Source organism: Salminus brasiliensis, chromosome 19, assembly GCF_030463535.1.
Source record: "Salminus brasiliensis chromosome 19, fSalBra1.hap2, whole genome shotgun sequence".
Lineage (NCBI taxonomy): Eukaryota > Metazoa > Chordata > Actinopteri > Characiformes > Bryconidae > Salminus > Salminus brasiliensis.
The window spans coordinates 17,644,721-17,669,053 of record NC_132896.1 but is presented as its reverse complement, the minus strand read 5'-3'; positions in this window follow the sequence as shown (position 1 = coordinate 17,669,053).

Here is a 24,333-nt window from a genome sequence, read left to right as displayed (position 1 = left end):
CCTCCACTTCATAGTACAATGTTGTTTTCCCAATGTAAGAGAATACAAAAAACAACGCATGTCTTTATAAGACTTCAAAACTCTCTCACTTATTTAAAAAAAAAAAAAGCTTAAGTATATTCAGATAGAACTCCTTTTAACCACTGAAACAGGGTATACAGAAACGACACATCTGTTTTTAATAGCACTGAAAAGCAGTATTATGTCTTTTCAAAATGTATTTTTAATCAAGTTTCCATTGTCCTACACTTGGGGCATGTAGTAACTTACTAGCTGATGCCCCCATTTTGGTAAGATCCGTAGGCTGTTCTTTTGTACTGTGCCACAGCATCTTTCAACATTCTGTGAGTTCTTTGATGCTGCTTATCTCCAGGCAAAGTTTCTTTGTGACAGACTTTGTGGACTTCACTGCATCAGCAAGTTAATGATTATCTGTGATGCAAATTATGGGTGGAGCAAGTTCAGAACCCCCAGTAGTTAGTTCAGAGATCAGCGTGGCCAAGAAAATGGCATTATCAGTTCCATCAGACATTGCCAGTGTTTCACCAGCAAATTTGCTCTGCACAGTCCTCTTGACTCTCTTTAACTGACAAGGAACCGGCGAGAACTTTCCATTGTCTCCCATAAGAACAATCAAATGTCCTTCTTGAGTCCCACCATCTGAAAGATTTCCAAATGAGGCATTTCTGAACACCAATCAATTGAAGAACATTGTCTCTGCCTAAGTGTTGGAAGTCTCCTTGGGTTTGCACACTATTGTGTGTGCTTCATGGACTGTCTTCACAGTTGCCTTTTTGAAGCTTGATGCCAAGTGACTAGCATCAAACATGACATCTGGCCTAATCTGTCTTGCTACCCAGAGAATTTGGCCTGTCTTTGACCTGAGTTGGTCCTTCTCTTCCTCACAGAGGGAGGTGTCTTTTTCCGAGGCTTGTGAAGGGTCCATGTGTATGGGTTGGATGTAATTTGTGGTGTATTTGTGCTGTTTTGTTATTAGTCATATGAAGTCATCTACATGACAGGCAAGTACCCCAATTACGGTGCAGTCCAGATTAATTTAATAGAAAGCGGCTGGGTTGACTCTGGACATGTTTCCTCCTGCTCTCAGCACGATTTCCTTCACTCTGTCGTACCAGTACAATGAAGCATTTGCTAGACCATACACACATTTTGTAATATGAATGAATTCTGCCCTGCTGACGCCGCCTTAGGGTGCACTCCATCCAATTAGTACAAACTGTATCGTATGAACAACTCACTGTTCGGTTATTTAATGTAACCACTAGAAAGAGGCCTAGGATAAGGATATAATGCATCCATGTTCACCTTATATTAAAGGTATACTTGCTGGTCATAATGTATTGGCAATATGTTGAAACGGGTCTATACAGCTATTTTAAGTCACAGGTTATTTTCTACTGTAAACTAACGTTTATATAGTCAATTATATAGCTTGTTTTTCATGAGGGTACTGTTATCAACCACTGGAATTAAGGGTCAAGGGAAGACTGTGCCTGGTGGGAGCGGTTGGCCCCCGTCCCCGTCCACGCACAGTTCTTCGTTTTGTTTAAGATACAAAGGACGGGTTTCCCTCTTTTCTGGTGAGAGTCGGCTAAGTGGAACTGCAGGTCCAGCTCGGTGGTTTATTGAGATGGCGGTCTCTTATCAGGATCGAAGGGCTCTCCCGATCCAGTGAGTGGTGAGTAACGGCAAGTCTCATTGTAAAACTGAAAGCATTCTGCCAAGTTTGTGTTGATTGTGAAATAAAGGGACCTTTTTATATGGAACCTCTGGCGTGGAACCGGAGTTATTTGACGATCCTCCCTTTGGTACAAAATTTCATAAAACACACTTCCATAATGTAATTGTTTGTGCCCCAGTGGTTGTGCCTGTGTGCTCAGTTTGAACCACACGTTTCAGTTCCAGTTTCTGTCCCCTCTACGTTGTTCTCAGCAGCTCTCGTGTTCTCTTGTTTATGTACAATATTTGGGTCATTTTCTAATTTATCCTTTGTCACCTGGATCCTCACTCTCTGCATTCACTTTTCTGTCAGACATGGAGGAACCTGTAGCTGGGTGCACCACCTCAGACAACGCCATTGCACCATCCTGACCAATGACAACTTCTGGTCCTTTCTACATTGGACAGTCCCCTAAAGAGGAGATCTGTGTGATGAAGCAGTTTCCGCTGTGCTCTCTGTATTCTTTCTGAACATTCTGCTTCAGTAAAAGCCTTTCTACATGCATGTGAAGCAGAAGTGTGTTTTGCCGCTCCTTCACTTTTTGTGGTGCCCTCTAAAGCAGGAGGCTTGTCAGTGTCCCAGTTTCAACCGTTACTTTTCTTTACTTTCATTATGATCTCAGTGAGCGTTTGGTTGTGCTCTTTCAAGTCCATTGCTCCATTGGCTGTATGCAGCTGTTGTCTTTACTTCTCTGTTGGAGATTTTTGCCATATCTCTCACTTAATCGTTGTTGAATTCTCCTCCATCATCACTGAAAGGTTTCTGAGGTGGACCATGCAGGCTAATCCAATCATGAACGAAGTGTTTCACCATTTTAGAGGACTTTGTGGTCAGAATGCTGCCTGCACTAAACTGAGAGAACTGGTCAATAATGTAAAGGCTTTGGTCTGGTCCTACGGTGTCTCTGACATGTTTCACATTTCATTAAGTTCTTTGAAGAATTATGCCACATTCCATATCTTTATTGCCTGAGCTAGCCAGAAGCCTCTGCAGCCTGTCAGCAGAAGCATGTCCGAGACATGTCAAGACTGTCGGAATTTTGTAACCGTGAGACTCAAGGCCTTTATTTATTTTTTTTATTAATTTAAAGTGACGTCTTCAGCAGGTGTCAGGATGCGGTCATGAACTTGAATGTTATTCTTTCCATTGTCCATAATGTTCACACCATAATGACCAGAGCTTCTAAAGTCAAGTTTTGCATGTTGTTTGAACATCACTGCACGGTCATATCTGTCTCCATATCCAGCACTGTCCCTGCTTAATTCATTGATGCTTTACTCAAAAGTAAAGCAAAACTGATCAGATTGTAGCTGTGAACATCATTTATAGTCTTTAATATTAGCTTTGTCTTATTTATCTTTTCCATCAGTAACCCTTGAGCTATCTGTGTTACTGTACAGTACTTTGTCTCACTAACCATCATTTGTGTTTGTCTGTTTACACTTGAGGAACATGGCTTGCAGAGTTCCTCAGACACTCTGCAAGGAGGCAGTTTAGCTTGACCAGCATGTCCATCCAGACCATCCAAACACCGACGGAAGACTAGGCTGGAGGCTCCCTGTGACTCCTCCAACAGGGTTGTCTTAATCACAGCCCTACCGGCTCACCAAACAGAGTGAGTTGTCTGCAGACCTGTTCTAGAGAGAGCCTGTGGGCGTCAGTGTAGCCAGGAAAAGCTAAGTGCCTCTCCTCCGAGAAACGGTTTTCACTACTATTATTCTCAGAATAGTAGCGAATGGCTAGAACTCTTGCTTTTCTGTTCTTTTTTGTTGTTCTTAACTCTGATACTTGGGGCATTTACTGGTGATGGAATGGCTGTGATGTCTACTGTAAAACCATGACCACTTCCCTCTCCAGTTGCTTCCCCAATCAAAAAAAAAGATGAAGCAAAGCCACTCATCTGAACTCCCAAAAATGGCAGACCTGTATCGAGCTCACTGTGTCTATAGAAGCTCGAAAGACACAGCAAACTCCCAGCAGGTCCTCATTTTCAAGCTCCTGTGGTACCGGGATGGGCAGCTTCTACTGAAGGTATGCAGGGCCAGCAGCCCCATCTCCTTCACTCCTTCCCTTCTAAGAGAAGAACGGCTTTTCTTCCTGTTCTCTGTGAGCACCCTGGGTTGTGGGTTGTTTGTTCCTGGTCAGTTTCTCCTTGTTATTTAAGACATTAACAGATAAATGAAACAATCACCACCCAAACCTCTCAGATATACTTTCCATCTTTTCCTGCTTATCCTGGATTACTTGTGCTAGTATTTATAAACGTCTGTGACTGAACTAACAATATTGTCTTAGAATGTCCAGTGTCTGAATTCACCTTCAAAGAGGGTCTTTTGCTTAGATATTTTCAATAGAAAAAGAATAGATATTACGTTATCACAAGAATCCAATCTCTTGCCTACCAATGAGTCTAGAATGTCAAATAAATATTTTAAGGTGGCAGCGTACTCTTCTGCTAAGAAAGAGAAAAATGTAATCAATTAGTTATACAGGCGGCGACACGTCTGGGCACATTTCTCACATTACAGCAACTCACTTTTGTCTCAGCCTACGCCCCAGCTGTATTTGGGTCGTAGTTTTTTGCAGCCCTATCTAAATATCTCTCCATTTTGACTCTGTTACTCATTGATGCTAATAATCTGCAAGATCGCTCCAACGCAATTCACTCTGATACACAAATCAAATCCACCTCTGTTTTAAACAAGTTCATCTCTGATTTCACACTGGGCGATGTCTGGCCTGCCCTTAACCCATCATCCAGAAAATATACTACATTTTCTGCCAGACATAAATCATTCTCTAGAATTGATGATCTTACATTTTCCTCCTTACTACAACTGATGTATTCAACTGATATATCTCCTCTTTCGATGTCTGATCATTACCCTAATATTACGAAGATAACATTTCACAGTTTATCACAGCATGCGCCCAGATGACGATTTAACACCATGTTGCTGCACAATACAAAATTTGTTCTTCCCAGACTTAACGTTATTTGCCTCAATGATTCCTCCATCACCCCCATGAATTTCTGGAAGAAACGTGATTGTTATTTTGGTTTATTTGAGGAGTGGCAAGAGACCTAGATTCAAATATTTAAACCTTTAACTGTAAAACTGATGGTGGCCTCTCTGCTCTGAACTTGAAATTATAGTCTTCCGTTATCACCACGGGTTCTAACCACTTGGCTTAATCCTGATGCGAAGACTTGCATGTAGAATGGCTCCCCATAGACTACAAGGCTTAATTTATTCAAATATCCCTCTAAAACATTGTAAATTGAGGTATGGACCAGTCATTAGTAATTTACTTTCTGTGTGGAGGGATGTAGAAATAATCATAATCTTCCACCAGGTGGCACTAAAACTCCCCCATCTTCCATAATTATAAACTTCTTATGGCCAACAAACCTTTTTTCTTCCCTGTGTGGCAACGGAATGTAATCAACACTTGTATTTTTGGTGAGACTGAACTCCGGATGTTCCAAGAATTGCAATCTTTCCATAATTTACCTGGCTTTTTCTTTTCCCTTTGCTTGCAAATTGTTTCTGATGAGCTGGCCATTGGGGAGGGGTGCCTCGGGGTGTGTGGTGTACACAATCTCCCACTTTTTCTCTGTTTTATATTGTATGTTCTTGATAATGGATAATAATGAAAAATAAGTAAATAATGATCACCCCTCAACCCTCCACCGAGTCATTAATGACATAATAATCCATCCCTTTCCAATTTCACCCTAAAGATCTGGAACATGTAACAGATGACATGTAGTCCGTGCTCCGTTCTAGCCTTGACAATGTTGCTCCAATTTAGAATTAAATAAATTGAGTAGAAAAAGCTAGGACCATGGTATAATAACCAGACATGTTCTCTGAAACCAATCAATTGTAGCTGTGAACGTCAACAGTGATATGCAGAATTAGAATTTCTCCGTCGCAAATGGGTATCAATTTGGTCGAGCGATCATCCCTACTTTATAGTCTTTAATATTAGCATTTGTCTTATTTATCTTATCTAGTTGTTGTAATCGTTGAGCTATCTGGTGCCTGTCTTACTGTACAGTACTTCTTACTAACCATTGTTTGCGTTTGTGATTACACTCCTTATCAGTCTCTTATCAGGATCGAAGGGCTCTCCCGATCCAGTGAGTGGTGAGTAACGGCAAGTCTCATTGTAAAACTGAAAGCATTTTGCCAAGTTTGCTTTCTGTTTGTGTTGATTGTGAAATAAAGGGACCTTTTTACACGGAACCTCTGGCGTGGAACCGGAGTTATTTGACAATCCTCCTTTTGGTTGAAAATTTCATAAAACACACTTCCATAATATTCCTTTACAGTCAGCCTCCGGTGGAAGCCTGAAATAAATGTCACGTGCCACTTTTGTTCCTTGTAGTAATGCATTTTCTTTTGTTTTTGTCCATGGTTTGAAGTGTCTACTGTCTTTGATAAATAACTGCACTGTTGTCCCTCTTCTGTGACTTCCTTAAACACATTATTATCTTATCTTTTTTTTAACAGTCCCCTCCTTCAAGGGATTGGTTAAAGGCAGTGGTGTCTTTTGTTGATTATTTTGGGACCAAGGCTTGCCTCCCTGTCGTCTTTGCTCTTACTTGGGCGGTTTCTTGGTTCATTCCTGTTACCACAGACTACTTTCTTCCCTAAACCAGTCAAAGCCAACTGTTAGTCTTTCACATCCAAGCATGCTGTATCTAGCAGCTTGAATGCTAATACTACGGCACGAGGTTTCATGTTGGATTTACGCATCCTTGAGTACCGGTGTTGAAAAATTCGAGAAAAAAAAACAAACAAAAATAAAACGATTATATAGTCCGCCATAGACGCACGTCTCTCATAATCGGATCAAAACTTGAGTATGCCTTGTATGTTTTGTCTTTTTCTTCTATGAGAAACAAATCGCAAGTAATTCATGCCAGTGTCTTTATTCAAGTCATCTACCGCTTTTTCCAACACCGACTCCCTCGCTCTTCCCGACAGCGCCAAGGCCACTGAAAGCGCCTGCTTACTTTTCTCTAGTTCCATTACTCTGGTTCAAATGACGACTTCATTCTTCCAACTTTCTTACGGTTACCCTTTGTTAACTAACCATCCTCTGCAACCACTGTTACTCAAAAAGACCAACTTACTAACTAAACATGACATGACCATGACAAGACTTTGAAGGGGGAGTTCTTGATCGCCTGTGAGCTGCGGCCCGAGACCGCCCCTAGGGCGGGCATGGCGGAGCGGGCGTGACAGTATGTAGCAGTATGTATAATGATAGTGATTTGTCTTATACTATAGGCCAAAAAGTATGGAAGCAAGCAGTGTTTTTTCTAAATGTTTAAAAATATTAAATATAAAATTGAAGTTTTTGGTGTAGTGTGTAAAAACTGTAATAATGTAAGGATTGTAAAGTACTGTTCACTACTCAGTCCATGCAGTTTGCATATAGAAACCAAGCAGAAAAACAGCCCATTTTGAATATATTCTTTGTGTTGTGATGTCATAAAATCTGGCACATTTACATATGTTTGCCCATTCACATTTACTTCATTAACAGTGTTTCAGTCGAGCCTGCTCTTTGAATTAGGGGCAAAACAGGGCAGCCAGTCAGAACAGAGCTTATTTACATATTATTTATGTAGGCTTATTTAGCATTAAAGGCATAGTAACAGAAAATAGTGGTATTCATATTATCATGGCTGCTTTGGTTCCTGAACTCACACAAATGTTAGTAGAAGTAGAACTAAATACAGAACAGGATATAGATGTAAATATTTCCAATTCGCCAGTTTGCCAAATAATCAATGCATTGCAACAAGTCTGTCACCATCTAGTTTAAACAAAGAGGCCTGTTAGTTTGGATACAGTAGTCTATGGGTGAATCTCAGTAGAGCTACAGTACAGCTCTGAAGGATCTAAAGGAGCTCACCTAAACACAAACACTGCTGAACACTTTTAAAAGCTAACCCTGCTGTTCTGGCATTCTCTCGTAAAAATATATGTTGCTTTCAAACTTTTAACACCTAGTGTAGAGTTTCACTCAGAATTATTCCTGCAAATTAGATTTATTAGCAAAATTGCATTTTGAAAAAAATGATCTGTTCACCGGCTCCAGTTCACCGATATTGTTGGGTTTGCTGCTGCAGCTGCCTTCCAAAGATTTTCTATGGGGTTCAGGGGTTCAAGTCAGGCGACTGTGATGGGCACTCCAGAATCTTCCAGGACTTCTTAAACCAAGCCTTGGGGGACTTTGAGGTATGTTTTGGCTCATTGTCCTGTTGGAAGGTCTAAAGATACCCAAGCTTCAGCCTCCTTACAGAAGGCATGATGTTTTCTCCTAGGATTTCCTGATACTTGTTTGAATCCATCTTGCCCTTTCACTCGCTGTCTTCAAACGCCGTCTTACTTACTAGAGTACTAAATTTAGAAGTCAGTATATAGACCACAAGTAGTAGAGTCTAAGCTTTTGGATCCTAGCCTCTACAAACGAGCCAAGGGTATTTTCTGAGTGAACGGTGAAGCATGTTTGTTGTTGCTCTGGAGAAGAGCAGCTGCTAAATGCCTTCAATGTAAATGTAAATTCATCAAGATAATCATCTTCTAAAAACACATCCCAGCCCTCTGAATCACACCCCTAGCTCTTGTACAGGATTATGTTCAGTGGGTTGAATTCATCTGAGACAGCAGTCGTCATTACTAGTGGTATTGTGAGCTGAATCTGGAGATTACACTCATTTACAGTGGAGGTGGAGTAATTTTGAGTGCTGTAGTGTAGTCCTCAGGTTCATGAGTGTTGATGACACAAACATGTACTGGGATTGGGGAAAACATTTCAGCATCAAGTGCTGGAAACTGATCAACTGGATCGGTGTCATCAATTGCATCAAGCCTTCAAAGTAAGTGACAAACCCCATTTCTTCTAGACCAGAGAAATTACACTTTGACACTAGACGAACACATGGGCCTCTTCCACTGCAGGACCAGATGGTTACGAAAGCCATGCTGTGCGGTTCTGCTCTGCGTTGGTACTGACCCGTTAGAACGGCTTCTATTTACATTTGCTGTGTTGCTAAATCAGGACCAGGAAGCGCACGGTGTCTCGTAATAATTATGCGACGGTTTCGTTCTTTAGTCTCGCACTGCAACTACAAGGCTAATGTAGCACTTAACACTAGCATCTGTTAGCACAGTGTAATCTGCATGCATAAATCACACTCTTCCCAAACCAAGCCAAGGAGGCCTTCATATAAATGTAGTGCCAAATAATTCCTATTGTAATCCACTTCAAGTCTGTTTAAAACAAACTCAAACAGGTTAGACATGACTTTGTGACGACTTTGGCATGCAGTTAGCTAGTTTAGGCTGTAGCCATGGTCCTGTCATAAAAGATGATGTAAAGTCTCAAAGTCATGAACATGGTCCACACAGAAACCCTGCAATTCGCCTGGTGCTAATTTCCACGAGCGAGCCGGGCCGTGCTAACACCGCACTAGCGATGTGACATGCGTCCCATAGCTGACTCAAGTGTGACGTGACTTCTGCCAGCCGTGATTAATGACACCTAGAACTAGAACTCGCTGTGCGTCTTCCTCACCAATGGAGGGAGCTGCGTCTCCAAGATCTGTTCAGCTCCTAAAAGAAGAATGCTGTGCTTTACTTTTTGTACACATCAGTACAAGACAGTTACATTCAGCTGGACAACTCGGTTTCTACCATGCTGGCACTGTCTAATGATTTTTGTGTTGTGTTGTGTTTTTTTAAGTAGTGCACTATGTAGAGAGTATGATGTGATTTGAGACAGGGCCGAAAGTCTCTTCTCAGAGAGAGTGAAATGTGCAGGTCAGTGGTGAAAGGAGAACGAACAGTTTCCTCGTGGAAATCTGCACACAGCTCCACAGTCATATGAAGTAAATCTCATTTCACAGTTGGTTCAGTCCTTCTCAAGCCCTCAACTAAAAAATATGTGCTACACCTGTGTGAGCACTTGAGAGACGTGAGAACATTGTGTGGTAATATTTAGCATTTTCAAAACCTTTGGTGTGTAACGGCCTTAACTGTCTAGTAGGATTTGCTGAAAATATTGTGGGTATGTGTCATGACTGGCTAGGACAATGACGGGTGAACACTCGCAGGGACGGTGCGATGCAAGATTTTAATAAAACAAACAAGAATGCAGCAATAACAAGGGATAATGAATAAACAAAACAAACGTGACAGACTAACATGGGCAAAACATGAAAGCCACCTGAGGCTGGTTGGTAGCCAGGGAGCCAGGCGAGATAGGGAAGATAAACAGGGAGACAATGCTAGAACCAAAAACCACTGGCAGGGCCAGTAAAAGATAACTCTCTCAGACGCCCTCGTGAGAAACACCAATGACAGCCACGAATCTCCTGAACATGAAGCCAACCCTCCAGGTTGGCATAGCAAGTGTACCAAGACACCGACACTCCCGGTCGGCTAACGAACCGTACACAGACGCCGACCCTCCAGGTCGGCTTGGGAACCTTAATTCTCGGCGAGGGGAAGATCGCGTTTGCTCCCTTTATACCCCAGTTCTCAGGTGACCCCAATTAAACAGAAAACATGGCGTTGTACATAGTGTGTTGTCAACATAAAAGTCTAGTGAGTGACGTGAACGTGAATCCAGAACTAAAAGTCTGTGACATGAACATGAACATAAGAGGCGGGCGCGGCGACGCGGACCTGACAGTATGTTTGATTAGCCGCGGGGGCTGTGTTTACCACTGCTCTAATAAAAAACAGATTGGAGAAAAAAAGAATTTGGCCATTGGTGCCTAAACTTTTGCATAAGACCGTATGTTTCTGTTATGCTAAATCATCGTCCATGGTTATGGTGATGATTAAGAGGTAAATAATTTTGGAATTTCTGAATTTTGGATTCTGAATAATACAATGTTGGGTTTGACAGGAATGCCGTGCTGAAGCTGTGCTACAAAGATTGTCTTCAGTGCCCCCTTCAACATTCTCATGTGCATCGTAATCCTGCTCAACCTATTGACCATCATTTTGGACTTTATCCCTGAAGTTAGCACGAAGTACAACCTGGAGCTCAGCGTGGCAAACTATGTCTTCTTTGCCTTTTACGTTGGTGAAGCTGTGTTGAGTGTAAGAGAAATGAGGGTGTGGTTTGTGGCAGTGGCTGGTCACCTGCAATAGCTTGCATGTTCTGAATGATGCATATCTGATTGATGTGTGTTTCGACAGGCTATGGCTTTGAGGAAAGCTTATGTTTACGATTGTTGGAACTATTTTGAATTACTTATACTTGTACTGGCTGCTGTTGAGATCTGCGCTGAGGTTTTTGCACGCGTAAGCCACATAGTCAAGGTCCTACAAGTGTCGAAGGTGCTCCGCCTCTGCAGAGTCCTGCGTTTGCTTAAGGTATGCTTAGCCCAAATGTTCTGTTTAAACTTTCAGTCCAAAGTTGTGATATTCCTCCTGAGCACTTTATTAGGGAAATGCATCATATATCCTGGGTAAGGCCTCCCTTTGCCCCCGTTGTAAGATTGGGTCCATGCATTCATGTGACCAATTTCTGACCTTACCATCTGTGGTCAGTGTTCAGTTGTCCAGTGATGGTGAGCCAGTGTGCACGGCAGCTAAAGCTAAAGAAGCTAACTTGAAGCTAAAGAAGTTGTTGTTGGTATTTATGGCGCAAAAGTTGGTGACAGTATAGATCTTGTGTTTATTAGCATCGTTAGCCTAGCATTTCCGGTTGCAAACTAAAGAAGCACAGATCCTAAACATGTCTGGGCTGATCACCTGAGTCTGGGGTCAATAATCAATTATTTGAACATTTGTGATTTTTTTTTCTTTTCTTTTTTTTCAGAAAATAAAACATAATATGATAAATGCACAGAGGCAGACAGCATGATGCAGAGGGCTTACCGAATAGTCTTGACCTTTTGAACACTTTTTAGTGCCTGTGAGATCCAAATCTGTACATTTCTAAAGTTTAAAGTCATATGGTGGAATTTGCAGGAGAGCTTGCGGGAAAGCATCATCGTGACAGATCGTCACCTTCTCTGCACACTTCCAGCGGCTGGCGAAAGAAGAGAGGGAAAAAGCCTGCTGACTTTTTCTACTTTTAGAGCAATCTCCACCAACGGCACCATCAAAGGAAATGGGCAGCACCGCAAAAATATAAATGATTAGGTCTGTTATGAGGGAAGATGGGGCTTAAGAAAAGAGAGTCAGGCTGTGAATGTACCAGCCCATTGTGGGCTGTGAAAAACAGCACGAGTGCACAGAGGTTCCACCTCAAAGAAACGGATTACAGGAGCACCGCTGGACAGAATGCCACAAAGCCACATTCTTAGCAGTGCCCGTCTTTTCGCGACAGCCACGTAACGCTTGATGAGCATCAAAATGGTATTCTTTTGCCGGTCCGCAATCGAAACATGGATTATACGCATGTCATACATACTCATGTTCTTGAAATGGATATTGATTCTCCTGCAGTGCACAAATAATATGGACCGGAGAGAGAGACCACACTGGCTTTGTGGTCTGAGAACATCTACCTTGTAATCCAGCTGAAGTGAGTGAGCGTTGGGTGAAAAAAGGAATGCAGAGGGAGCCGGAGCACCTAACCCTTTTTTTTAACTGGATACACCTTTAGGGATTGAGGATATAATGGCTTCCTGAAAAACTGCATGACAAAAAAGAAAGTCAATATATGTATAGAAACTGAATTATCACTTACCTGTTCCACTGTGGCATACGGATACTCACATACGTACAGCTGCTGATGGAAAGAAAGCAGGCCTCACACAGTTGCAAAATGAAGTCAAACAGTTGTACATAGATAAAAAGCCAGCCACAGTTTCAGATGGAAAGAAAACCAAACAGCCAGAGATGCAGATGGACATGCAGAAAGCCACACATTAGGAGATTGACGATGAGACTGTGTTGGGGCAAGGCAGCCCATCACCCGTGTAAATTTGTATCTATGTTTGAAGATACATTAAATGTATTACTGTAAACAGGTAACATGCTTTTATCTTGTAATCCAGCTGAAGTGAGTGAGCGTTGGGTGAAAAAGGGAGAAATAGGGAGCCTGATCACCTAACCCTTCTTAGCTGGATACACCTTTAGGGATTGAGGATATAATGGGTTCCTGAAAACTTTTATGACAAAAAAGAAAGTTAATAAATGTACAGAAACTGAATGATCACTTATCTGTTCCACAGAGGCATACGGATACTCACATACATACAGCTGCTGATGTATGGAAGGCAGGCCTCACACAGTTGCAAAAAGAAAGTCAAACAGTTGAACATAGATACAAAGCCAGCAAAAGCTTCAGATGGAATGAAAACTAAAAAGCCAGAGATGCAGATGGACATGCAGACAGCCACACATTAGGAGATTGAAGATGAGAATTTGTTTGGGGCAAGGTAGACCATCACCGGTGTTAATTTGTATCTATGTTTGAAGATACATTAAATGTATTATTGTAAACAGATAACATGCTTTTACCTTGTAATCCAGCTGAAGTGAGTGAGCGTTGGGTGAAAAAAGGAATGCAGAGGGAGCCGGAGCACCTAACCCTTCTTAGATGGATACACCGTCAGGGATTGAGGATATCATGCGTTCCTGAAAAACTGTATGACAAAAAGGAAAGTCAATATATGTATAGAAACTGAATTATCACTTACCTGTTCCAAAGTGGCACACGGACACTCACATACATACAGCTGCTGATGGACAGAAAGCAGGCCTCACACAGTTGCAAAAAGAAAGTCAAACAGTTGAACATAGATAAAAAGCCAGCCACAGCTTCAGATGGAAAGAAAACCAAAAAGCCAGAGATGCAGATGGACATGCAGACAGCCACACATTTGGAGACTGATGATGAGACTGTGTTTGGGCAAGGCAGCCCATCACCAATGTAAATTTGTATCTATGTTTGAAGATAGATTAAATGTATTATTGTAAACAGATAACATGCTTTTACCTTGTAATCCAGGTGAAGCGAGTGAGCGTTGAGTGAAAAAAGGAATGCAAAGAGAGCCGGTCCCCCAAACCCTTTTTTAACTGGATACACCTTTAGGGATTGAGGATATCATGGGTTCCTGAAAAACTGTATGACAAAAAATAAAGTCAATATATGTATAGAAACTGAATGATCACTTACCTTTTCCACAGTGGCATACGGATACTCACATACATACAGCTGCTGATGGATGGAAGGCAGGCCTCACACAGTTGCAAAAAGAAAGTCAAACAGTTGAACACAGACAAAAAGCCAGCAACAGCTTCAGATGGAATGAAAACCAAAAAGTCAGAGATGCAGATGGACATGCAGGAAGCCATACATTTGGAGACTGATGAGACTGTGTTGGGGCAAGGCAGCCAATCACCAATGTAAACTTTATCTATGTTTGAAGATACATTAAATGTATTATTGTAAACAGGTAACATGCTTTTACCTTGTAATCCAGGTGAAGCGAGTGCGCGTTGGGTGAAAAAAGGAATGCTAAGAGAGCCGGACCCCCTAACCCTTTTTTTAACTGGATACACCTTTAGGCATTGAGGATATCATGGGTTCCTGAAAAATTGTACGACAAAAAAGAAAGTCAATATATGTATAGAAACTGAATTATCACTTACCTGTTCCACAGTGGCACACGGATACTCACATACATACAGCTGCTGATGGATGAAAGGCAGGCCTCACACAGTTGCAAAGAGAAAGTCAAACAGTTGAACATAGATAAAAAGAAAGCCACAGCTTTAGATGGAAAGAAAACCAAAAAGCCAGAGATGAGGATGGACATGCAGACAGGCACAGATTTGGAGATTGATGATGAGACTGTGTTGGGGCTAGGCAGCCCATCACCAATGTAAATTTGTATCTATGTTTGAAGATACATTACATGTATTATTGTAAACAGATGACATGCTTTTACCTTGTAATCCAGGTGAAGTGAGTGAACGTTGGGTGAAAAAAGGAATGCAAAGGGAGCCGGATCCACTAACCCTTTTTTAACTGGATACACCTATAGGGATTGAGGATATCATGGGTTCCTGAAAAACTGTATGATAAAAAATAAAGTCAATATATGTATATAAACTTAATTATCACTTACCTGTTCCACAGTGACATACGGATACTCACATACATACAGCTGCTGATGGATGGAAGGCAGCCCATCACCAGTGAAAATTTGTATCTATGTTTGAAGATACATTAAATGTATTATTGTAAACAGGTAACATGTTTTTACCTTGTAATCCAGCTGAAGCGAGTGAGCGTTGGAAAAAAAAAATGCAGAGGGAGACGGAGCACCTAACCCTTCTTAGATGGATACACTTTCTGGGATTGAGGATATCAGGGATTCCAAAGAACCTGTATGACAAAAATGAAAGTCAATATATGTATAGAAAATGAATTATCACTTACCTGTTTCACAGTGGCACATGGATACTCACATACATACAGCTGCTGATGGATGGAAGGCAGGCCTCACACAGTTGCAAAAAGAAAGTCAAACAGTTGAACATAGATAAAAAGCCAGCAACAGCTTCAGATGGAAAGAAAACCATAAAGCCAGAGATGCAGATTGACATGCAGACAGCCACACATTTGGAGATGGATGATGAGAATGTGTTGGGGCAAGGCAGCCCATCACTACTGTAAATTTGTATCTTTGTTTGAAGATACATTAAATGTATTATTGTAAACAGATAACATGCTTTTACCTTGTAATCCAGCTGAAGTGAGGGAGCGTTGGGTGAAAAAAGGAATGCAGAGGGAGCCGGAGCACCTAACCCTTCTTAGATGGATATACTTTCAGAGATTGAGGATATCATGGATTCCAGAGAACCTGGATGACAAAAAAGAAAGTCAATATATTGATAGAAACTGAATTATCACTTACTTGTTCCACAGTGGCATATGGATACTCACATACATACAGCTGCTGATGGATGGAAGGCAGACCTCACACAGTTGCAAAAAGAAAGCCAAACAGTTAAACATGGATAAAAAGCCAGCCACAGTCAAAATATTGCTCAAAACCTGTAGGACTCACCAAGTAATATTACAAGAGGAATACCCTTAAACATGTATGCATCCCCAATAAAACTTTTAATATATATATATATATATATATATATATATATATATATATATATATATATATATATATTAAAAAAAGAACACCCAACTGCTACAAGGTGTACTCAACCAAAGATGGACTTTAACATCTAAAAACTCACCATTAAGCACATTATTATATCATTGTGATTGTTATAGCAATAATCTGGAATAATAATCATCTCCAGCGTCACTGCCTGCTCTACATAAATTGACAAACAAGAAGTAATTTGTATGCCTACCCGACTCAAGACAATGCACGCCAAACACTGGATCCCCTTTGTTTGCCAAAAGCAGAAGTTGGCTAGTTACTAGTGACTTTGGAGCCTTCATTGTCCAGTAGAACATGCAGCGTTAACAACTATTTATCTAAGCTTATCTTAGCAACAAATTGCCTTTCTACTTGCCCATGCAATTTACTTTGAAACAATAAAAATAAAAAAAATAAATCAAGCAAAGTGATTAAAAAAAATAAGTACTGCTCACAGTATGTCTCAGTCCCACCAGGTGGTGACAATAACCCCTTTGTCTATGACTTGTATGATTATAAACTATGTTATGCACAGACACAGTCTCGATTCAAGCAAGGAAACAGCAGAAAATAACTTACCTGACTGGTGTGCTGAGGATATTTAGTCGGTTAGCAGACGTGAAAACCTGAAAACTGATGCTCCCAGGGCCTCCACATGGCCTCCACATGGCCTCCTAGTTAGTAAAGCAAAGGAATGTAAAAGTAACACACACAGCAGACAGCACAAGAAAAACTGGCTAAGATAAACAGGCCAAAGCTAATGTTAAAGAATATTAAGACATACAAGCAACATGAGAGCTCTAGGACTAGAAGAAGCTGCATGTGAACAAAGATCATTCAAGAGAACACACATTACAGTATTACATATGTTCCATGGAAACCAGCTTTCAGGGTCACGACAATGCTAGCAAATTAACCTTCAGCGGAGTGAATCAGGCTGTCTTACTAATGACCAGAAGAAACATTCAATCGTTTGTACATCAAAGCACATTTTCACTTGAGTTTGGGGAACTCTGTCAAGTAAGTTTCTTGAATGGATCAGCAGATATTGACTTTGCCCCTCTTCTCACTCACAACACTCAAAACTCTGAAACTACAATCATTTTCTCAACATTTTCAGTCCCTTTCCATTTTGACAGGGATATTTAATAAAAATAGACAGAATTCCTACATGAGGTGTCATGGATGGTAAAAGACCATCTATAAAGTACAGAAACATAAAACACTCACCGAGATAAGGAGCTGCTGATGTTACTTATAAAGGCATTAAACCTATCGAAGAACAGAGACAAAAGGAAAATCAATGACTAACCTTACCTTCCTCTCTTTAAACGAATTGATTTATATTTTTCGAAACACACATGTAGCACATTTTCATAACGCATAAATCATTAATGTGACACTGTCATAAGATATGCCCATTTTAAAACTTTTTATGTAATACTGATTCAGAGAAACATCCATAAAGCATATAGGTTTCTCAATCAAGTTGTAAAAAGTGCAAACAGAGAAACAAACAAACAAAAAAAAACAAGAAAAAAGAGAAGCTTTCTACAAAAGAAGAACAGCTCAAAACTTAATATGAATAAAACATACACAAAGCTTAGTTGAATATATAAAGAAAGAAATGATAGCAAACTTACAATCTTAGAATCTAGTTCCTTCAATGACGGTTTTCATTCCAGTGAGACCTAAAGTTAGCCACAACCAAACCACCTTGCTACTCTTGGATTCCCTCCTTTTGGCTTGTAACTTTTGGCATACATCCAATATACTGCCACATGGTGGATGGAGTAGGAATTACCATGAAAAAAAACATGGATGAACATAAATGGTTTTCGAGTAGACCCAAGTGGAAGAAATTTTATGCCAATATAGAAAATAGACAATAGGCAAGTGGCTTAAAGGTCCAACCACAACAGGCCCAATGAGACTAGGGATGCACCCATCAGATAATAGAATAGAATATTGGTCCCGATATTAACAAAATGAGTTGATCGGATATTGGATAATTAGGCTGATCCATGGGAATGCGATATATGTACAAAATCTGTCATCAATATTTTAAATAAAAATGTATAAAATCTGTATAAAAATAGAGGTTTTCCTTGTCACTGTCACCTTTGGCTTGTTCACTGGGGGTCTTAGGTTTTCATGTCTTCTTTTGTTGTTGATTTCTTGTCTTTTTACTGATTACTGATTCTGTAAAATAAGTTTGACATGATTTAATTTGATAATATAAAACTTTCTCCAGATTAATAAGGGCATGCAATTTCTGTCACTTGTCAGCACAGTGTTGATTTAACTGGAGCAGCCGGCTCAGTTAACTCAAAAGCCACGAAGAAGACGGGTGCACGGGGAATCCCTCACATGCAGCCAAGCTCACAAGGCCAAACTCTCTACTGACGGTTTGTCTCTCAAACGTGTCCAAAATCAACAGATTGCCTCTTTACTCACAAAATATTAATATATTCCAGATTTAAACTTAAGAGAGACAAAAGAGACAAAATCTGAACCACTCACTTGAAAGCTTTTGCCTGTAATATTGGACAACTGAGAGCAACAGGGATGAGGAACAACATCATATCCACAAAGCGAAAAGGGTGAGACTGGCTTCATCACTATCCTTTATTGTAATATCATAATGAAGCTTTTGTGTATATTCTGCTCTTATCTTACAGTTGTATGATGAGGTTGATGCCATCCATCCTCTGATGGTGTATATTTGTCACTGCTTCAGCTGAAACAATGCTGGGAGTTTTTCTCTAAAGGAGTCCTTGTTGATTTTTATGAGATGCTCAGCAAAAGTGTAAGCACACCATTTTCATCTCTACAAGCAGACCAACATAATACTCTCAAATTTATTGATGCTCCAAGATATGTATAGTTTTTAAGGGAAGGTGCTTCAGTGTGTAACTAATGTTACACTAAATTATGTATTCCCATGATGTTTTTAAAATGGGCCATTGTAAGGGATTCCATTGTTTTGGAAAACTGGTAAAAGGGGGAGGCCAGAAAAGCACACAGGGGTTCAGACAGGAAATGGGACTGAGACATGGAACGGGGGCCAGACAAGAGATGACACTGGAGACTGGACAGGAAGTGGAACACGAGATTGGACACAAGACCAGGCAACGGGCATAGACAGAGACTGGACACATGACTTGATGAGAGGCTATACAAGGAGGCTGAAACAGGGACTGGACTGGGACTAGTGTTGAACACATAATTAAACAAAAGTAGACTTAAATGTTTTTATTTAAGGTAATTTCACATTGTCTCCAGTTATAAACCCTTGAATACGGAGGTTTGTTTATATATTTATATATCCTGAACGAAATTCTGTCAAAATTCCCTCCTTAACCTGAAAAAAATATTTTTTGAATTGAAAACAATGAATTAGTTTAAGAAAAGAGAATGTTTACAACAATCTATTAGCTTAAAAGTAACTGAATGTATATAAATAACTAAATAACAGATATGAAAGAGAAATTATTCTATACTTAGTGTTGCTGGCAAATACAGTTTTGCGCTGGCGCTTATAATCTGACACAGGACATATAAATCTTTTGTTGTGATGGTGTAAAATATGTTGTTTCACCAGCTGTTTTTTTTTTTTTTGTAAAAGAACAAAAAAGAGAGAACTAAGCAACTCTACCAAACTGTCTCTTTTAGGGTCACTTTGCTGGTCCCAAGCCTGGATAAAGGAGGAGGGTTAAATGTAGAGTAGCAATTCCACCAATTACATTTGATTTGCTAACATTTAACAACAAAACAAAATAGGTTTATGTAATTCATGTAAAAAATATTTATGTAATGTGAGTCTAGACAAAACATTAAAAACTAAACCATTTCTGTAGTTCTATGCATATTTAGGGTGTTTACTCACAGTTTTCTCTCCCACAACGTTATTCCTTTATTCTACAGCTTCAAATACACGCAAATGGGCAATTATGCTAATTGAGAGATGACGTCATTCCGCGACTTATTGGACAGCCAATAGCTACTTTCCTTACTGAGGAGTTGGCAGCACTGTTTTGAAGGAGACGCGGAACTGCTGCTCGAGGCGTTATTCGACATGGTCTAGCGACCGTTCCTACGTTGTAGTCTTTAATATTAGCTGTGTCTTATTTATCTTAGGGAGCAGAAAGCACAAGGATTACAACTGGCTGTGTTACTGTACAGTATTTTGACTCACTAGCTGCCGTTTGCGTTTCTATCTCCGTTTTCTCTCGAGGAAAATGGCGGACGCGAAACCGAGAAACGAGCTCTCCAGACGCTCTGCACGGAGCTCGTTCAGCTGGACCGGTAGATCGAGTTCCTTCGACGGAAAACGAAGCCAGAAGCAGCCTGTGACGCCTCCAACGCGGTCGTCTCAATTCCAGCACTACACCGAGGCTCGTCGTCTCCACTCCCACACCGGAGAGGGCCTGGGCACGTCAGCGAGTCGTTTACCCAGCTCTTCGCGCTCCACTGCTGGCTGCCGGTCAGGTGCTCTACCGCAGAGGGGCCTCATCCGAGCCGGCTGGGGTCCGTCGTCCTCTCTGGGAACATCGAGAAGGTGCTACGCCAGGACTGGCTGTCCCTTCCCAGTCACACCGGTCAGGTTGGTGAACTGGATAGTGGGCAGAGAAGTGATTTACATGATTTCCTCGATTTCAACCATTTATGCAGTCATTTTATTCATCGTATTGCAGACAAACCCTGCAGTATCGAGACTCTCGAAACAGATTGTTCCGGCTGTCCGAGTACAAGCAATCTAGCCTGTTAGATGAGATCCAGTAGTGGAGTTATGACTTCCTTATATATTTATATATATATATATATATATATATATATATATATATATAGATATATATATATATATATATATATATATATATATATATATATATATATAGATATATATATTATTAAATAAATACTGTAGCTGTTACACTTATAAGGGAGCCAGTATGTTCCTGAGACAAGGAATACGCAGCTGTGATCATGTTAACCAGCAGCATCACAGCTAGCTTACTGTACTTCATGATGGAACATCTTAACAAGCAAACATCCATCACTTAAAAAACACTATTCAGAGATTATTCAGCATATCAGTCTTCTCCTGTGTTCTCATGTGTTTGTTGTAGTCCATATATATCCCTCTGGTTGCTCTCTATACATATCTCAATCAATCGGTTCATGCTAGTAGGCTGTTGAAATGTCCAGGTGGTGAAGCTAAGGGTCATCTGCATCAACCTGAAACTGTGATTCTGTTGAACTCCTTGCCTCTTTAAAGCTCTCTGGTACATTACAGACCCTGTAACAGTGGTCAGTATTGATCAGGTCTGGTCTTCAATATCTGACGCAGTCAGCTAAATACTTTTTAGAGAAATTCCTTTCTCTTTTTGATGTTCAAGATGGCATTTAAACAGAGGGAGACAGACACGGTACACAGTATCCAGTTTGAGACTCTTGGACATTTTCTGGAGTCTGATTAACACAGTTAGCTGTTGGCATGGGAGGGTACACACCTCTCCCCATGGAAATAATCAGGTGCCATTGCCTGGTCAATTTTAATCTGGTGTTCTGTAACACATTTTGAAAAATTGCACAAGCCTGTGTTTAAGGACTTTCTCTGGATAGTAGACTAGGTATAATGGACTGTTCTTGTCGTACCCTACAAAGATTCTCTTTCACATTTTGAATCTAGCTTCGTTATGCAAGGAGGCCATCTTGCTTGACCAGCATGTCCAGCTGCTGTTATAGAGGCAGTCCAAACTCCAAGATGAGACAGGATGGAGCCTGTGACTCCTCCAGCAGGGTCGTCTTAGTTACAGCACTAACGGTGCACCAGACAGAAGGAGGTCATCGTCTGCAAACCTGTGCTAGAGGGAGCTTTTCCTGGCCACACTGCTCCTCCACCAACAGACGGTTTTCACCTCTGCTAACCAGTTCGGCGTTTCTCAGCTCTTCGCCTTCATCTGTTTCGTCACCGAGGACGACTGCTCAGGCCAGTGTTTTTATTGTTGGAGATTCTATTGTAGAAGTCCCTACTTTATAGTGTTTAATATTAGCTTTGTCTTATTTACCTTTACTTTCATCTTTTAAAAGGTTAGGCCTTCTCCCTGTCAACATGTCACATGTTACACCATCTTAGTTTTTAGATGCGTAAGTTTATGCCTACTGTTCTCTTCTCTTTAGGTGAGAAACCCTCTTTTATATTTCTTTTATTTTCCTTGTACATCTTGGCATTTAAAATAATGTAGATATGTTGTATAATAACAGGGGTGCAGTGCGACTTCTCGCTGCTATGCTCATGCTGGCTAACGTTTCATGGCTCAGTTATACAGCTCTGGCAACAAATTAGACTACTTAGAAATGCAAATGTAAGGACAAAGATGTCCAAGTAGTCTAATAACTCAGCTTTGTTTTTATGAAATGCCTGAAATAAAATGGCTGCCATACACATAGAAATGCAAATGTAAGGACAAAGATGTCCATGTGTATGGCAGCCATTTTATTTCAGGCATTTCATCAAACAAAGCTGAGTTACCTGAATTTGCACAATATGAATGGTATAGTCACCCAACATCAATGTGAAAGACTAGTGGAGAGCCAACCTGTGATTGGCAGTGAAGGTTATTTCTCCATAGTGAATTTTGAATAAAGGAGACGGTCATTCGCATCACATGTGGTACATGGGGTGAAAAGAAATTGTAATATCAAGGTCCCAGTTAGCCCCAAAGAGGAATGCTCTCAAAGTTCAAATATAAGTACTTGGTTTACATTTTAATAACTTCTTTTGTATTGTAACTATTTTCTTGCATTATTTGAGATGTCCTTTCTTCAAATAACTGTTCCAAATAGCAATGTTTTATTTGGAATTTTGGGGAAATGTTGTCCATGGTTTATGAAACACAGTTTAAATATTAATTTCCATATACACATTGCCTATAAATAGTAAAACCAGAGAAATTGATCATGTAGGGTCGTCTCTTAATATTTACGGAGCTGTATGTTGGGTCTGGAATTGACTGGAAAAAGTAAGTAAATTGTTTGTTTAGCTTTTTGACAATACATCTTATCTCTTATCTCAAGCCAGTCAAGTTCCTTTTTAAATGGTGCCGCATATTAATATCACATTTGTTTCTGATGAGCTTTTTCTTTTTTTTGGTTTTATATTGTATGTTATTACATACAATAAAAAAATTAAAATAGTTGATTAAAAAAAATGAGGCCCAAAGAGTAATGCCATGATCTCCTGTTTTCCACATGCCCGTTTCCTGGATGTCACCAGACAGCTTCCCTTGGCTCCCTTGCGTGACCTCTTCGGCACCATCGTTCTCTGATATTCTCCCTGACGTACCGAGATCCTGAAGCAGCAAAGATTCTTTCACATTTTGAATCCTGTTTAAGTGTAGCATACTGATCCAAATGCTTTCATCTTTTAAAAGATTAGGTTTAATCCCTGTCTACGTGTCATATGGAGTTGGTTTGAAACTGCTATTTAAGCTCCTGTTTCCAATGACTGCAGCGGTTACAGCATATGACCAGATTTCTTTAGGTAAGTTGCTGCTAGCATGCACCTTTCTATATGAAATAGGGTTCTGTCTCAAATGGGTATCAATTAGATCAAGCGACCATCCCTACTTTATAGTCTTTAATATTAGCTTTTGTCTTATTTCTTATCTAGCTGTTGTACTCCTTAAGCAATCTGCTACCAGTGTTACTGTACAGTACTTTGTCTCACTAACCATTGTTGGCATTTCTGTTTGTATTTACTTCTGAGGAACATGGCTTTCAGGGCTCTCTGAACGCTCTGCAAGGTTGTCAAGATTGACCAGCATATCCAGCTGCTGTTGTAGTGCCAGTCCAAACTCTACAGATGGAAGACGAGGCTGGAGACTGCCTGTGACTCCTCCAACAGAGTCGTCTTAATTAAAGCACTACCAGCGCGCCAGACACAGAGGGTCGTCGTCTCCATTCCCGCACTGGAGAGCCAACAGAGGTTCAATTTATCAATCTTAACTTTTCATGTTCTCTGCTGCATCCTGTAACATGAAAACATCATAATTACAGTGACCAAGGATTTCATGCTGTGTTTGAATATTGTAAAGCACATTGCAGCCGCCACCACCACCACTGTGATCATTAACCACATTCAGGTCATAAAGCCTATTGTACTCTTTAATGGCAAACTTGGTACCGTTTTAGTGGCTATGTTAGTCACGTCCTTGGTGAGAATTCACAGAGGCTGGCGCTGTTTTATTCTAAATTCATGGTTTTTCGGTATTGCGATTACTCAAGCTAAAGTGGTCGTGGTGGCGGCTGTTACTCAGAAAGACAAACTTCACAAGCTATAGTGCAACTTTTATTTCTCCAGATCACAGTGAACTACACCTCCACTTCATAGTACAATGTTGTTTTCCCAATGTAAGAGAAT